General features: G+C 45.5%; 1 protein-coding gene and 1 long non-coding RNA gene across 2 annotated transcripts in view; one reads left to right on the top strand and one right to left on the bottom strand.

Annotated features, from left to right (window-relative positions):
- cars1 (cysteinyl-tRNA synthetase 1) overlaps positions 1-11,108 on the bottom strand; it is a 28,693-nt gene extending 17,585 nt beyond the window's left edge. The window contains exon 1 of the mRNA XM_063189281.1: positions 11,018-11,108. The gene's annotated coding sequence lies outside the window, so the exon portion shown is untranslated. The remainder of the gene's footprint in view (positions 1-11,017) is intronic.
- Positions 11,109-11,985: 877 nt separating this feature from the next.
- On the top strand, positions 11,986-14,521 carry LOC134439368 (uncharacterized). The gene is made up of 3 exons (XR_010032737.1): positions 11,986-12,510; positions 13,091-13,189; positions 14,346-14,521. It is a non-coding gene; the product is annotated as an uncharacterized LOC134439368 (long non-coding RNA).
- Positions 14,522-18,654: the final 4,133 nt, after the last annotated feature.

Below are 18,654 nucleotides of genomic sequence, written 5' to 3'. Positions count from 1 at the left end.
TGAGGAGGAGCTGAAGTGGGGACCTGCGCAAACTTGTGTAGAGGTGTGAGACAAGACCCATATACACAGGTGAGTGAGTTGTTGACCAACCAGTTGATGGGCGTGTGACCTCGGAGGCAGTCCACAGACGAGCATTGAAGGGGATAAGCAACTGCTGAGGCAGCAATATCTGACTGCAGTCGCATTCATCCCGCGATAGTTTGACACGATGTGACATGTCGGCAACATCGACGAAATCTAACCGTCATGCAGCATTTTCATCCATGGTGCATTGCTGTCTAAATGCGCATGCATGCGTTGACGACAAGTCGATCGCACCTAATGATAAGCAACTTCAGGTGTTGCACGGTTCATCTGCAATCATTTTGATCCTGTAAGATTTTGACACCATGTCACACCTGACCTCATGTCTTCGTCACAGTACGACTGAATTTGGTCAAGTCCGGCACGATTTCTAACCATCATGCAACATTTCAAGTCCAGAATGCTTGCTGACTGTCTGTGCATGTATACGTTGCACAAGGTGGAATGAGCCTAAGGCAGTGGCCTTATTGTAGGTCACCAGAGAATAGGCACGGACGCAACCAAGCATAAAAATGCTTGATCAACACGAGATCTGCTTAGTCTAATAAAGGTGGAGTTGAATGCTTGGCAAACAAGTTGGACAGTTTTTTCTAACGTGGTTTCCCAAGACATAAAAAACGCTGCTTCCTACTTGGAGCAGCGAGTGAACTGCCTCACAAGCATGTGGGCTACACCTGCAATTCACGTCAGATTGATGAATGCCAATCACCGCAGATTACCGACGGCATGGAGGAGGTCTTCTGCCCAGCACTTGCTCTTATGGTACAGCGCGGCTGCTAAGCAAAACTTTTGTTCCCGCGATGGTTTAACGCCATATGACATGACTGCGGCGCAGAGGTCACTCCCTTATGCTGCATCGTGAACGGAAATTCTAACCAGGATGCTTCACGCGGACACAGTGAGAATGCTCGCTGCCTAGCAAATTGGCTGCCTGGCCTAAAAAACGCCATCACGAACGACCTTAATGTGTTTGCCTGGACCAAAATCCTTGAATGAACCTGTCAATAGGCAAGGTCGCAACCAAGCATAAAAATGCTTGATCAACACGAGATCTGCTTAGTCTAATAAAGGTGGAGTTGAATGCTTGGCAAACAAGTTGGACAGTTTTTTCTAACGTGATTTCCCAAGACATAAAAAACGCTGCTTCCTACTTGGAGCAGCGAGTGAGCTGCCTCACAAGCATGTGGGCTACACCTGCAATTCACGTCAGATTGATGAATGCCAATCACAGCAGATTACTGACGGCATGGAGGAGGTTTTCTGCCCAGCAGTTGCTCTTGTGGTACTGCGTGGCTGCTTGACAAAACTTTTGTTCCCACGATGGTTTAACGCCATGTGACACGACTGCCGCGCAGAGGTCACTCCCTTAAACTGCGTCGTGAACGGAAATTCTAACCAGGATGCTTCACGCGGACACAGTGAGCATGCTCGCTGCCTAGCAAATTTGCTGCCTGGTTGAAAAAACGCCATCATGAACGACCTTATTGTGTCCACTTCCCAAAAATTGCAGAAATGTCCGCCTTGACGATTTGACAGAAATGATGTCCTCCTTTCCAAATTTCATGAGTGGAGATTTTGCTGGGCGAGATTTGTCTGGGTAGCCAAAGGGGTATGCAATCCTGTGTTACCAAAATAAACCCTGCGGGAGCAGACCAACTTGAAGCAATGGTTCCCATTAAGCATGGTTTATAAAGTAGAAGTACTATTTCAAATGTAATTAGTCAAGTCAAGTCAGCTTTTATTGTCAGTTTCTTCATATGCAGGTCATACTACAAGAAAATTGAAATTACGTTTTCTTACGAAATTACACTAGTGGTATGATATCAAATGGTTTCAACTTTGTAATATCATACGACTAGATATGTAATTACATTCTAAGAGTACTTCTACAACTCTGCTATTAATTGATTATTATGGCAAAACCATGAGAATCAGCATCCAATTAGGCTATGACGTCAGTGCCCATGTATGTGCCCACTGTCCACGGGTAAAACGAAGAGCCAACAGAGAAGATGGTTGTCGAGTGTTTTCTAGCAATGCTAGTCGAAAGTTTTCTGTGCCAACATTTCTCCACGCTAAAGTGACTGACACACCATCCCTTACCGAAATATACCTTGGCGACGGACAGGCCAACTTATAGGCTTGGTTAAAAACAAATCAGCAACACTAAAGAAAAAAGGCAATTTGTACGCAAACTTTGATTGATAAAAGCGACAAGATAGTGCGTAATCCATCGAATGTACCGTAGCGGTGGTGTATTCTTTCAAAACATTCTGACATTTCCCCATGCCAATGAATGACGACATCATCCGTTACAAAAACAAACCTTGGCCATGGGTAACCAAGGACCTTCGGCTCTCGAAATGCATTCTCATTGCCATGCTATCGAATTTTGCTGGCACAGTGTCCTTTCAAAATATTCTAGCTTCATGCCAACCCCCCTGCGAATGTGTGGTGACATCATGTTACCAAAGAATCTCTATTCTTCTGGCGCAACCTGCATTTCGTTTAACAGTTGACTGGATGAGATGATGCTGAAGTGTCATGCAACACAGACTGCTGCAAAGAGTAGCCTTGTGGAAGTTGCCTTAAGGCGAAGAAACGAGCCGCACAACTTCTCACATTAAGACTCTGTGAGTCGCGTTTAATAACTTAATGTAACTGACTAAAAACATGGCGCCGCGCATGACAGAAATGGCGGCAATATGAAACGTCATCGGAACACTTAAAGGGACCGCAACAATAACAAGTATCACACAACAGTGGGGATGACGGACCACACAACATAACATTTAACAGAACATATAGTAAGTGAATTATGTCATTGGTGAGAGCACCACACATGCCCCCCCAGAATTCACACTATCAGAAACCTGAGAGAGAGAGAGAGAGAGAGAGAGAGAGAGAGAGAGAGAGAGAGAGAGAGAGAGAGAGAGGAAAAACAAAAATTTGGTTATCAACGGCGTGGGGGACGAATCAAACGTCCAGTGCGGCTCCTCCGAACGAGAGAAGGCGGAACCGCCCCCTCGGTGGCTGTCTGCAAGGCACCGCTGCGGCGCGGCCGAGTGGCAGGAGGAACGAGAAGAGGGGGCCTAGTCAGAGGTCGTCCCCGTTTCGGGGGTTTCGCCAGCTCAACAGGCCGGGCCAGATCTAGGTGGGCAGGTTTAAGGCGGTCCACTGATACACACTCCTGCCTGCCTCCAATGTCTACCACAAAGTGCTTGTCCCCCGTTTCCACAACGCGGAAAGGGCCCTCGTAAGGCGGACGGAGAGGTCCGCGGTGGCTATCCACTCGGATAAAAACATAGTCAGCAGACTGAAGGCCGCTGGGGACGTGAGAGTTCGGTAAACAGTGGCGGGAGGTAGGAAGTGGAGCAAACAGCCTGGCATTGTCCAACAGGGTGGATCGCTGGAGTGTGGCTGACCAAGGGCTCGTGGTGTTGGGGACAAACTCCCCGGGGACCCGTAGCGGCTGGCCATAGACCAGTTCTGCGGAGGAGGCCTGGAGGTCTTCCTTAGGTGCAGTCCTGATGCCCAGCATGACCCATGGGAGCCTGTCAGCCCAGGAACAGTCCTTCAGGCTAGAACGCAGGGAGGCCTTCATCGACCTATGAAAACGTTCACAGAGGCCATTACTCTGGGGATGGTAGGCTGTGGTGCGGTGGAGTTTAACCCCCAAGCTCCCTGCGACAGCGTTCCAAAGCTCAGAGGTAAACTGAGCGCCTCGGTCTGATGAAATGTCCGATGGGGTGCCAAAACGTGACACCCAGGTGCCGATAAATGCCCGTGCCACATCAGCTGATGTTGTTGATGACAGTGGAACAGCCTCAGCCCACCTTGTGGTCCTGTCGACCATCGTGAGCACGTGAGTGTAACCTAGCGAGGGTGGAAGTGGGCCAACTAGGTCAATGTTGACGTGACGTTCTGGCACCTGAAACTGTTCCAGTGGCGCTTTGGTGTGGCGGTGTACTTTGCCACGCTGGCACCCCATGCAGGTGCGCGCCCAGCCTCTCACGTCCTTTTTCAGTCCGCGCCACACAAACTTGGCTGACACCAACTTGACTGAGGCCTTGGTTCCTGGGTGTGAGAGGCCATGGATGGCGTCAAAAACAGGCTGCTTCCACTTCGCAGGTACCACAGGCCTAGGAGAGCCCAAGGAGATGTCACAGAGCAGAGTAGTGCCAGCCTCGTCGAATGTCACATCCTGTAGCTGTAGTCCAGTAGCAGACGAACGGAGAGCCTGCACTCCCGGGTCCGCGGCCTGCTCTGCTGCCATGCCGCTGTAGTCTAGGCCGAGGTGGACCGCCGCTGCAAGAGCACGGGAGAGGCAGTCAGCAACAGGGTTGTGCTTGCCAGAGAGGTGTGTAATGTCCGTGGTGAACTCGGAGATGTAAGTGAGCTGCCGCTGTTGTCTGCCAGACCATGGCTGAGTGACTTTGGACATGGCGAAAGTCAGTGGCTTGTGGTCCACAAAGACAGTGAACTGGCGTCCCTCCAGCAGTGAACGAAAGTGTCGGATGGCCAGGTACACGCCAAGTAGCTCCCGGTCGAAAGTGCTATACTTCCGTTCACTGGGACGCAACTGCCTGCTGAAAAAGGCGAGAGGCTGCCAAGCGTCACCCACCCATTGCTCGAAGACCGCACCGACTGCGTAGTCTGAGGCGTCTGTGGTCAGTGCGATCGGGACGGAGGAGGCGGGATGGGCCAACATGGCGGCCTTAGCCAGGGCTGATTTAGCGTCCGCAAAAGCCTTGTCTCTCTCCGGGCTCCAGTCCACAGTGTGTTTAGGCTTGCCGCCTTTCAGAGCCTCATACAAGGGTCGCATGGTTTGGGCGGCCCTGGGGAGAAAACGGTGGTAAAAGTTCACCATGCCCAGGAACTCCTGTAATGCTCTGATGGTGACTGGGCGTGGGAAAGCGGTGATGGCCTCCACTTTCGACGGAAGAGGAACGATCCCGTCCTTCGTGACTCTGTGCCCCAGAAAGTCTATGGCGGGCAGGCCGAACTCGCACTTGGCCGGATTGATGATGAGCCCGTGCTCGGTAAGCCGCTCAAACAGAGTGCGAAGGTGCGAAAGGTGCTCTGAAGGAGATGTGCTGGCCACCAGGATGTCGTCAAGGTACACAAAAACAAAAGGCAGATCCCGTAACACAGAGTCCATGAGCCGTTGGAAAGTTTGAGCAGCGTTTTTGAGCCCGAATGGTGTGCGCAGGAACTCAAACAAACCGAATGGCGTGATCACAGCTGTTTTTGGGATGTCGAGAGGGTGTACGGGCACCTGATGGTATCCTCTGATCAAGTCCACTTTGGAAAAAATGAGCTTGCCAGCCAGGTGTGCTGAAAAATCCTGGATGTGGGGCACTGGGTAGCGGTCGGGCGTTGTCGCGTCGTTGAGCCGTCGGTAGTCCCCTCAAGGACGCCAGCCCCCTCCGGGTTTGGGGACGAGGTGCAGGGGGGAGGCCCAAGGACTGTTGGAGCGTACGAACAGAAAGTGACGGCGTCGATCAAGCGCTGATTTTTAACGTCCACTAACAGTCCATATGCACACAAAAAATCTGAACCCAAGAGGGGAACAGCAACCTTGGCCGTCACAAAGTCCCAGCTAAAGCGTTGCCCTCCAAAACACAGTTCAACATGCCTAGTGCCATACGTACGGATAGGGCTTCCATTGGCGGCTTCCATGGGGGGGCCGTGGGTGTCTGCCACCACGTCCACCTGTGAAGCAGGCATTAGACTCCGCTGTGCCCCAGTGTCGCAGAGGAATCGCCGGCCGGAGATGGAGTCGTGGATGAAGAGCAGCCTGCCGGCATGGCCGACGCTCACGGCCACTAGTGAGCGCCGGCCTTGGCTTTTCCCGTTCCACTGAAGCTGCATGGAGAACGGCATTGCTTGGCCTTGGAGCCAAACCTGGCATGGTAGTAGCACAAACCCGAAGACTGCTGCCGACGCGGGGCCGCTGCTGCGACGAGCATGTGATCATCCTCCAGAACCTCAGATACAGCACCAGCAGGGAGGAGAGCAGCTGCGCAGGGTTGTTGTTGACTAGCCAGGAAACACTTGTCAGCCTCAGCAGCCAGTTCTCTGCAATCCGTGCTGGCAGTGTTGGCCAAAGCAGATCTCACATGAGCAGGCAGCTGGCGCAGGAAAAGGTGGAGGAAAAGGAAATCTGGCTTGTTGTCGCCAAGCAGATCGAGCATTCGGTCCATTAGCTCTGAGGGCTTGCTATCGCCGAGCCCTTGAAGAGAGAAAAGCCTACTAGCCCTCTCAGTGTCAGACAGTTCGAACGTTTTCAGTAACTTTTCCTTCAGAGTTTCATATTTCCTCGTCAGAGGAGGACGTTTAAGAAGGCTCACCACTCTCGACGCCGTAGAACTTCCGAGGGCAGACACCACGTAGTAGTATTGCGTTTCGTCGGCGGTAATCTGACGCAAGGCAAACTGTGCCTCAGTCTGAGCGAACCAGGCTGAAGGAGATGATTCCCAGAACTCGGGGAGCTTGAGAGACACAGCGTTGGCGGTCATGTCGATCTGGATACGTCCAGTAAACAAACGTCGGGGGTCACCAGTGTGGAAGTTGCCTTAAGGCGAAGAAACGAGCCGCACAACTTCTCACATTAAGACTCTGTGAGTCGCGTTTAATAACTTAATGTAACTGACTAAAAACATGGCGCCGCGCATGACAGAAAAGCCGGCAATATGAAACGTCATCGGAACACTTAAAGGGACCGCAACAATAACAGGTATCACACAACAGTGAAGATGACGGACCACACAACATAACATTTAACAGAACATATAGTAAGTGAATTATGTCATTGGTGAGAGCACCACAGCCTATTGAATGAAGTCGATAAAGCAGTAGCCTAACGTATGCATTTGCCATCCAACTGTTGTCATTTATTTGCTGTCATGGTACTGTGTCTCACTAGATTGAGGCTATAAACCCGTGGACAGACTGGGGAGCGGCGAAAACAGGCTACTTATGGACAGCACTGAAACGGAAACGTGCAGAAATGAACATCAAGCTTTTAATAATTTGTCGAAATTAGGCTACTAGCCCATTTCACAACAGACGTGCAAAGTAGACGTGAACTAGGGCCTTGTAACAACAAAACAACATAACAAAAATAAACGTCAATTAATGCAGGGCTCCTTATCAACCGCTCCTGTTTTCACGCAAAGCATATTCTGCACCGCTTGTCAATCATTCTTGGCATTCCATGGCAGTGGCTCGCACTAGACGGGACACGCGTCAAACAAAGTCGATTTTCTCTGTGAAAAAATAATTCCGAGATGACATTTACATTTTCAGAATGTGAAGAAGGCATGTGGCTCGCAAGATATACAATTTTTAAATCCATCGCTCCGCCCATTAATTAAGGCATTGGTCGGCGCCCATTATAAAAGTCTCCTATCAGGTCTCCTAAAGGGGCGTGGCCGACGTCATAAGTGAAACAGGAAGGAACGTCGAGTTGGCCGTCTCTGCATTAAGAACGTCTCTGGTGTTACCACAACAAATCTTGATGATGGCAAGAGGCTCGGCAAGAAAGCATGATGTCTCCATAAAATGCGCCCTAGCTAGTGTTGCTGATTTGTGTTTTCTCCTCAGCCGGGTATGCGGATCTTGTAGTATACTTGTGTTCTGCTTTGCCAAAACATTGAGATCGCCACTGACAGACCCATAGTAAATTTGTCTTTTCCAACTCATTCTCCATACCAATGTGTAGGCTAGTGACATTGTTGGGGATGGTAACGCAGAACCTCGGCAAGACAACACATGGTGATGTCTCATCCCTGCTCTATGCGCATATTGCTAGGGATAGGCCTACACTCACACTAAATTTGCCCCAAGCAGAGGTGCATCTTGCCACCAGGCAAGGCAGGCAGCCGCTTGGGGCCCCAAGCCCCTAGATAATGAATAGCAGCCCATACTGTACTACAGCAGTGGTGATTTTAGTTAAAATGTTCATTGTTTTGCATTTTCGCTTGGGGCCCCATCTGACCCTAGAATCGCCTCTGGCCCCAGTGATAATTTGTTACCATTGTGTCTAAACCTTAGCGACAATGTTGAGATCGCGAGCGATAGACCCACATCAAATGTGCCTAATGAATTCTTTCTAAAAATTTCTCCACATCACAGGGGCTCAACATGTCTCACCAGAAAGCTTTGGTAAAGCACAGGCCAATTTACGGACACGGTTTTAAAAAGTTGTGCATTCTGGACGCAAACGGATTTTTTTTTAATCCACAGGAGGTGTGATCAACCCATTTTTGTATATAACTATGAGTAGGCTAGGCTAGTGCTTTGTGGTGCCCATCTGCCATTTCAAGGCATTGGCAGCGCCAACAACACTCAGGCTTTTGACATCTGATTTTGTTTTTTTTCCCCAAGGAAATGATTTCCTGTCTCGCCAATAAGTCAATAGGTTTAAAGCCCTCACCAACATTATTTATATTATTAATTGTCATTAATTTGAATACCATAGGAAATGAACACACATCTGCATTCGACTGCAGTCCCTCTTTGTTTAATTTCACCAGTCATCACCTTTCCTTTGATTCTGTGCAGCGATCATAAAATCATTCTGCACGAGTACTGCTGTTGCTTGGGGGCGGCTCTGAAGCATTCAGACCATCTGAAGGGGGGAATGATGGAAAAAGTTTGAGAACCACTGGTGTAACCTCTGACAGCAACACGTCTTCACACGTTGGGCTATATTATCCTTGCAACTTGGCTTGGTACATGTGGCTTGTTGATTTGCAGTGTATTGTTGTGACAACCATCCTGTGATACCGTGAGAGTAATTCATATTTGATCCCTTGCTGATTTTGTTGGTTTGCATATGTATCTGCGGTGTTTCTGCACAGTCCGCCACAGGAGGCTCAAACCCACCACCTCCTAGTCAACGCTCCAGTTCGGGTATGCACGATACCGCTGAGCTAAAGGACCAGTCACCTGAGACAATACTGTAGAGTAATTAGTATAGACTATAGACTCAAGATAGACAGACAGAAGATGTTTGAAGTTGTTGTATTAGTGTGCACAATAAAATAAGCAAGTCATGCCGGGATGGACTTCATCATTTCAGTAATTAATTATTATCACAACTGCTCGTTGTCCCTGACAACTTCCACAACAGGTACAGGAGATCAATGCATCAGGGGAGGAATGTACTGGTAGGCAAGATGGATAAGGAGACCAGCATCACTGATGGTGAAGGCCCTGGTGCCGCTGCAAAGCCCAAGTGAAAGACGCCCCTCTGGAATCCTCATGTTGGCTCCCCACCTAATTAAAAAGAAAGAATTAAAGAAAGTGTTATTTAAATGAATCTAGCCATGCATTAATGTACTGGTACAGTACTGAATAATTAACTCCTACAATTCTAGTACAAAATATCGTCTGAATTAAAATGTGATGCCAGACAATAGCCCTCATCCCAACTCACCATTCATGTCTTTACCTGCTACTGGAGTGCAATTCTTGGACATAATCCTGGCCAACCTTTGGCATACAACAGTTTACTTTTATCCTTCTTCACCATGACCCATGGTTTTAGTCTGGGTGCTGACCACCTGACAGATGAACCTGCAATGACAAAAAAGTGTATAGGCCTACATGTGTGAAGATTTAATAAGATGTCCTGCTATTACATACCGTAGGCCTATTTGAAGATACATTAGAGCTAACTTGAATGCAAATATAAAAATATACATAATACACCTTGATATCTGTAGCCTACTGTACCTGATTCTACATGTGCAATGCAACACCGATTTGAAACATTGAAAAACTTCACATTACATTGTGCAAACGTGGCTGAAACAACATGAAATAGACTACACTTGGATCACACTACACAACTTAAGTGAAACCAAGTAGCCCACAAAATACGTCTGAGAAGAAAATATATTACATTTAGAAGGCCACTTTGTCAAATAATCGATAAATGCTTGAAACAAAATGTAATACTACAGAAGTGGTCTTGTAGCTGGTAGTAGATTAGCCTCATTTTACCTGTGCCATGCCATGACGAGGATGCTGCCGCGGTGCCCAGCTAGCAATGAAGAAATGCAAAGGTGCAAGCAAGGATTTGTAGCTGGCAATGAGTGGCTCGGTTTTAAGCTCATAACTTTCATAGTTCTTAAATTTACTGAAGAAAAACATGGTAAATCGCTGGCAGAGTAAGTAGGCCTTCGTACTGGAAGCAACAACATTCGCCTCTTCTTCTCCCAGGTTTCCGTAGACCACCGTCCCAGTTATGCCACCTAGTGGCGCAGAATATAGCCTACATTTTTTTTTAATTCACTTGGCCGCCAGTGAACAAATAGGTCAGGAGAACTAGTGTTTCTTTTGTATTATACGGTCAAAGTTGTCTCCGTTTGCGTATTTCTGTCTAGTTTATATGTATACTTCCGCCGTCCAGGAAAACAATATTAGGCCTACGTGATATTGTGACGTCAATGCAAATGGCCAAAATCGGAATAGAATATGGTCCATGTACACAGGTGAATTCAGAATTGTAATCTGATTAGTCTAATCAGACTAGAAAAAAGTGCTGCATGTAAACCCACCTACTGAAGAAAATTGACCATTTGTTGGCAGAGCATACGACTTTTTAAGCGCTGCTTGCTCTGTCCAGAAACTGTGGATTTTAATTTTCTGACGTGGTGCATTCTTTCAAAATATCCTGGCATATCTCCATGACAATGAATGATGACATCATGCGTTGCCACAACAAACTGTGGTGATGGGGATGCTTTGGCACTAAATGAAATGCATTGTCGTTCTCAGGATTGCTACTACCGAATTTTGCCACACATGTATTCTTTCAAAATATTCTTTCTCCATGTCAACGACATCACCGTTGCAACAACAAATCTTGGTCATGGCAACTGCAAGAAAGCACATGTTGATGTCTCTGTCGGTACCTTACCTGTCGCTTCTGCCTTATCTGTCGCTTTGGGGTCCTAGCTGCGTTGCCCTGGTAACAACTGTAAACAAAAGGCTGCGGTTAACTGCTCCGCTCCCTGACAGGATTTTTCATTCATTCGTGCCAATGAAACAGGAGGCCTCGATTCGTGCAGAAGATAAGGTACGTAACTGGGATATAAAAATATATATGTAGGAAAACTATTTAACCTCATAGACTAACCTTGTATACGGTACATTCTAACAATATATTTCTAAAGTTTTGAGTCATTCCCGTTCATTTGAAGCGTAATTTCCCCCTTACTGTGGCTAGTTTGGATGAGATGACTTGACCCTAGCTAGCATAACATAAATGGCAGCTAGCTCTACTATTTCGGGCATTCGTTAACAATCAGTGTTCAGATAACTAGCGCAAACGTGCCGAGATATCTTGTTTAATATATAAAAAAACGCTTGTGTTGTGCCATGGCTTATACGGTGATGACGTTTGAGATTGTAAATTTACGGGCCACTCGTAAGGCCCATAGATGTGTCTATGGTAAGGCCGACCTGACGAGATAGCTGCCTACTGAGGTTTGATTGGATATGGACATTGTTTATTTCAGAAGGAAAATGTTTGGAGTGGAATTGTTTGGAAGACAATCTTGGGACAATTTTGCTCTTTGGGTCTATTGTGCCAACCATGCCAGCTATCGTAGGGTGCTCTGGGAACTTCTTAGATCTGTTTACTGTATGTACACTTACTGAAATGAGCATTTTGTTTACATAAAATCCCTTGTCATTTCACCACTAGGTTTGAAACCCAGACAGCACGAAGCATCTTGCCGACGTCAAAATCAGATCAACAGACAGGGACATCAGCCTTCTCTTGGAAATAGGCCAGATATGCCTAACAAGAAATGGTAAGTCTATCACTACATAAGATCCATAACAAAATACTCCTAGTTAAATCTTAAATGTGGCCTGGTGGCATTATTGCGTGAATGCTTATGTTGCACACTTAATGAATAAGGTCCTCAAGTGTGTAGAGTTTCGCTGAGTTCGTTGTTTATTTACATTTTCCTCAGCATAACTGTACAGCTGACACCGCTGCCTTCTGTATCATAACAAAGCCTGTCACTTCCACGTTTCGTTCTTCTTATGTGACCGAAGTCACTGGCTACTGCACCAGAGAGGGTCTCTGCACTCATTGCTGGTCCTATGATGCCATCTATTGGCGAAAACGTGCAACAGCATAATTAAACTAAAAGACAACTTCTGACAGGACAACAAAAAGACAGGGAGTGAGAATAAGGGAATAACAAAAAGACAAAAATGGGGGGTCCACTACACTTGCATACCTGATTGTGATGCTGTCACTCATTTTCTAGTCTATATCTTGGACTGAAAAAGGATTATATTATTATGTTTTCAGGTGTTTTGCCCCTGAGGTTGTGAAGAGGATGCTGTGGAGGTGGCAGCATGAACGTGTCACACAGACATTGGCTAAACTACTCGGTAGGTACAACGAAATAAAAGAAACCACCCCCTCAACCCTGTTTATGCTGCACTGTACCTATTATAACCAGTTTTTATATAGACCATTATTTGAAATACTATGAGAGCCTTTCTGTTAGGATACTGTACAGCAGGGATGGGCAACTGGAGGCTCGGGCGCCACATGCAGCCCAACTTCTCACTTTTTAAAAAAAAGAAAAAGGACAGTTTTTAACCCCCTATAAATCAATAGTGTAAGCATTCAGGTATAAATAAAGAAAAAGTGAAGTATCCTTTTGTAAATTCTCTCAAGTGCGTGGTGATGTGGCCCACTGATTGTGGTAGTTAAAAATGTTGGCCCACCTTATAATGAAAGTTGCCCACCCCTGCTGTACAGCCTACATCACTTGTACATGTCCTTACCAAATAGGACACTAGCTAGCTAAATGTAACTAATATGGCATTGTGAAAGTTGTATGCCTAAATGTAAACCATAATATTAAATTGTGATGGACAGAATTCAACTAAACCAACATATTACATTGTGAATGTAGTTGCACAGTGATACTGAGACCGACTTATTCCTGTCTTTATTTGCCAGGCTTCTACACTTGCCCTCAGAGTTCACATATGGTGAAGTGCACAGGTGTCCAGTCAGGTTCAGACTGATGCTGGTAACAAGAGGAAAACATGCTAATTGGTAAGTGAGATCCCTGCTCAACAAAAATCCACACAGCACAACAAGTAAGCCTAGTTTGTGGTATCAAATGTAAAATGGAAGTTTCATCAAAAAGTTGTAGAACACATCTGAATAAATTGCAGGCCATCAAAGTTGTGAATGGGCAGGGAAAACACAACCAGTAGGCTTATGAATTACTTTGACTCAGCACAGCACAGCAGATGCGATGCTACCATTCCTTGGGAATATGACACAGAGGTCTACTATTATATATAGAAATATGATGGATCACAGACCCGACTCAGAACTGAACTCATTTCAGCTGGCGGCTAACTGGTCTCATAGGAGTCCATGTTAACTGCTAGCTCGGAGGTAAAATTTGCACTGCCGTTCTCAGAGAACGGTTGAAAGTACAGGAGAAAGGTAAAAGTCAGTTATTTAACTCAAGGGGATGTGTAATATGAGCTTATTTCAAAAAATGGGACAGTATCACTTTTAAATGGTCAATGGCAAGGTCCCAGCCTATTAAGATGTTCTGTCACTGTAATCAGAGACATTTGAAGCCAAATTGATGAAGGATACCGTTTTTTTTCTCATTAATACTATTACTCCGAGGCTGTACGTTGTTCCAAAATCCAGAAAAAGTTTTTGAAGTGCTTGTTTGTGTGTTTGTTTTTCATGATTCCATATTTTTTTTCCTCAGAGCTGAGTGATTCCATATTTTTTCCCCTATGCATGCTCTAAAAAAGTAACTCTTACTTACTAACGGAATTACTTTTCATGATTTCTTTTGGTGTTTCTTAAGGCCAGACAGTTGCCCTTTGAAATGAGTTCAGTTCTGAGTCGGGTCTGTGATCCATCATATTTCTTAAAAATAAAAATGACTGAATGAACATCCTCCACGACAGGTGATTCCATACTTTTTGCCAGAGGCTGTAAAAACCTAACTTGCTCAGCCTCTGAGGCACATAAAAACGTGAAATTAGTTGCATTTAAAAGCCAAGACCATCATCTTGCATGAGAATGGACAGGAGTCTGCATATTGGAATGCACCCATGTCACTTCAGGCGCCTTGGACAATGCATCGTGTATGCAGCATCAGGCTAAAATGGGTTAATAACACACACGCACGCACGCACGCACTCTCCTCTAATCTTCTCTCTTTGCCAAACTTTAGATGACATTTCCAGCATGTCCAACTCCTCAGCATCAGGGGAGATTCGTTGAAGGTGGTGCACCATCCAGGACCAATCATGGACCACCAACACCTCTGCAAAATCTACACTCTTGTGAACTCTGTAGAAGACACTACAACCACAAAACTGCTAATAAACCATCACATACTGCATCACATCATGGTTCTCCATGTGTTACTGCACCCTCGGCACAAGTTCTTTGCTAGATTGCCATCTGGCAGATGCATCAGGACAGGAATGTAGCTACTATTTGTGATTATATCTCCCCACACTCTTACTTGCTTTGCATGGCAGTGTGTCTCAATGTGTGTCAGAATGGAAGGTGTCACACCATTGAAGTCAATGGGCTGTGGCATTGCATCAGGGTTATAGAAGCCCTGATATCCTTGATGCTTTGATGCCAGCTGGTTTTGTGATCTGGTCACCCACACTTCCCTCTTCATTATGTCCTATAGATTTCCATACCACGTTTTGGTGCTTTGGTGGTATGGACATTCTAACTCACCAGAAGAAGAAAAAAACATTGAAAATGAATGGAAGGTTATGTCTGGTGATTTGTCTGGACATTAGAATGCCCATAACATCAAAGTGGCACTGGATTACTCAACCATTTGCCTCTTAAAAGATAGCTTCTGCCAATTTCAATATGCTGTTGTATAGCTCATGCTACCCTTGACTTGTCAGTACCCGGTGATGTTGGCATTTTTTGACTCAGCTCTTTCTGAGATCTGAGCTATTCTAATGGGGGCAGACTTTGATTGCATTAAAAACCTTCTTAACATAGGCCTAATCCAAATACTATCCCAAAAGGTATCACTGTCTGTTTGCTAGTTGTCTGCTGATGTTGCATAACCTTTTGAATGTTATTGGGAATAAATGAAGATGTTTTTTTGAAATGTAAACAACCGCCTGCCCCCTTTACAATGACATGGGTATGTGGAAGAGCTGTCCCATACTCATGCACCTGTTTAACAAAATGTTATTTTTATTCAAGTATGCTGTCTAGGGGTATGCAGTGTATACGTTTTTAAAAATAAATAAATAAATAAATAAATAAATGGCACATTACTTAATACTGTAAGTTATTACAGATGATTTAAAATGGCATCTGGGAATTCCAAAATAAAGGTGAAATAAAACACTGGTGTCCGTTTTATGTGGCTCTAGATATATTGTAGTACAGGGGGGTAGTTTTCTTTTATAATCTTTGTAGCATATTCAACCTCTTCTCCATTGCATGGCTGAGACTGTTCAAATAGGCTACTGCCTGCCAATACTGCAAGCTTCTACTTAGTTGCATTTTAACCTTGTTATGTTATAGAGAATATAATTATTATATAATTGTTACCAGGTAAAAACGAAAAGCAAGTTAATGTAATCAGTCACTCAGTCATAGTAGCAATATTCAGTCAATGAGTGCATTCCCTCGTATTTTAGCGTTTTGCGTGGTATCTGTGGGGATCAAGGTAAGCAGATCGTGGAAATAGTAGGCTATAGATAGGTTATAGATGTAAAATAGTCTACTGTATTAACTTACAGATGTAAAATATTTCGCGGCCAATATAAACTTAATGTACCGGTAGTCGTGTGTTACACGACGTGATACATTAGCTTAGCAGTAAACATAGTAAATCAGGGGGTATAACAAGCCTGTGTCGAAATTCATTTCAGTACATCAAGATGGATGAATGCGACGCGATTTCAATGTTAATGTTCTGCTTCACGGTGCTTTGTTTTTAAATAAAAACGAACAGTCTGCCAGGAAAACTTAAAATACGATTGTTTATGAACAGGCGATAACCCGGACAGCCTCTAAAACATGGATCGTTCATTTCAGCCAATCAGGTGACAAGAGCGACAGATAAGGCAGAAGCGACAGGTAAGGTGCCGACAGTCTCCATAAAATGCGCCCTAGCTGGTGTTGCTGATTTGTGTATAGGCCTACTTTCTCCTCAGCCGGGTATGCGCATTAGCGCACGTCCACGGCATATCTTAATCATGATTTGCCTACCTGCTTCGACCATGGATGTACCTGACTGTTCGCATCATTTTGGATGTACAACAGTGGCAAACACCAAGACAGTGCAATCCATCGACTCCATCAGTATTTTCCGGCTTGGTGTATTCTTTCGAAATATCCTGGCATTTCTCCATGGTAATGGAGGATGACATGATACGTTTCCAAAGCAAACATTGGCTATGGGAAACTCTTCAGCTCTCTTCAATGCGTTTTCGTGATTGCTGGTATACCGAATTTTGCCGCCACCGTGGATTCTTTCAACACATCTTGTGTATAGGCCTACATGCCAAAATGCAGTGACATCGCATGTTACATCAACAAATCTTGGGGATGGTAACGCAGAACCTCGGCAAGAAAACACGGTGTTGATGTCTCCAAAAATGCACCGTGCAGATTGTGTTTTCTCATCCCCGTTGTATGCAGCATCTCCAAGTCAAAACTTTGAAACCGTGAGCGAAAAATTCACACTACATTTGCCTCAGTGCTTGGTGATTTGTCATAACCATTTCTCCAAACCAACGAGACATATAGGACATTGTGTCTTAGCCAAATAAACCTTGGCGACAGGAGTTTACAAAATGTTGAAATTGCGGTAGACCCACACCAAATTTGTCTCACTTATGAATTATTTCTAAAATATCAAAAGGGCGCAACATTGTGTCTCACTAAAAACTCTCACTGGCACACCATCATTCGTGTCATACCGGGCAGGCCAACTTACAAGCTTGGTTCAAAAAACAAATAAGCAGCCCTGGAGAAACTTTGGGTGTACAGTCATAGCAGAGAGAGTAGAGAGATATATACTTAAAGAATCTCTGGTCGTAGCGTTTGATAAAGATGTCAGGACAGTGCGTAATCCATGGAATCCATCTACCTTATTTTCGGACGTGGTGTATTCTTTCAAAACATTCTGGCATTTCTCCAATGGATGCATTCTCTTCTTTTCTAAAGTTTTCCGCCCTGTTGAATTTTACGCACCGTGTATTCTTTCAAAATATATTTAAAAAAACCAACATTTTTTTATTTAGGCTAACCATGCGTTGGCTAGTGCTTTGTGTCGCCGGTTTGCAGCCCGCCGCCGTCTCTTCGTCAACAACACTGGAGAAAATGTGTCATTTGTAGGCAAGGCTTGCGACATTTTAAGCGCTGCTTGCTCTGTTCTGAAACTTTGGATTCGTATATTTACCGACGCGGTGTATTCTTTCAAAATAACCTGGAATTTCTCCATACCAATGAATGATGACGCCACGCGTTGCCAAAACAATCCTTGGCGATGGGGAGACTGGTTCTCATGCGCTGTCGGTCTACTGATTGCTGCTACCGAATTTTGCCCTATCCACGTGTATTATTTCAAAATATTTCTTCTCCATGCCAACATGTAGTGACATCACACGTTACCACAACAAATCGTGATGATTCGTGTCTCCTCAGCCGGGAAAGCGTGTCTCATAACGCACTTCCACTGCGTATCATCCCTGCGACGACCATGGATGGGCATGACATGGATAGGCTTCGCCAACATAGTGAGATCGCCACCGATAGACCCATACTAAATTTGTTTCATTGTGTGCAAATAACTGAGGTGTTCCTACGCAGTTCGCCACCTCGTCAACATCCCAGTTAGGGCATGGAGGCACAGCACCACACCGCTGAGTTAAAGGACCAGTTCTTCCCAGACAGCACTCCTGGGACCCCTTGAGCCAGTGCGCGCTCAAGGAACCACGAAGTTTAAGAAACCACTTTTCTATTTTCATACTAATTGCTATCCGACATCGGCGAATGTCTGCGGACATCGGCGCCAGTGTGCGTGGTTCTATTGAAAACAATGGAATCGAATTTTAGCTGAGCAGTGCTCAGCACTTTGTCGGAGCCGGTGTGCGGAAGCCCTAAGCCTTCCTCCACGCCAAAGTGGCCCAATCCCTTACCGAGATAATTTCGCAGATGGGCAGGCCAACATACAGGCTTGGTTAAAAAAAACAAATCAGCAACCCTGGAGAAAAAAGGACCAATTTGTATGCACAGCGCATGGTCTTGCTTGGCTCTGAAACTTCGGATGAACAACCGTAGCGATTTATAAAACGCCAGGACAGTGCGTAATCCATCGAATCCATATACCTTATTTTCTGACGTGGTGTATTCTTTCAAAACATTCTGGCATTTCTCCATGCCAATGAATGATGACATCAGGCGTTACTAAAACAAACATTGGCGATAGGAGATGCTTGGCTCTCGATTGAATGCAATTTCGTCTCTTCTTAAGCTTACCGCCC

The sequence above is a fragment of the Engraulis encrasicolus genome, chromosome 22 (genome assembly GCF_034702125.1).
Source record: "Engraulis encrasicolus isolate BLACKSEA-1 chromosome 22, IST_EnEncr_1.0, whole genome shotgun sequence".
Classification (NCBI taxonomy): domain Eukaryota; kingdom Metazoa; phylum Chordata; class Actinopteri; order Clupeiformes; family Engraulidae; genus Engraulis; species Engraulis encrasicolus.
The sequence above is the reverse complement of the archived record's forward strand: the minus strand, read 5'-3'. Positions and strand labels throughout refer to the sequence as shown.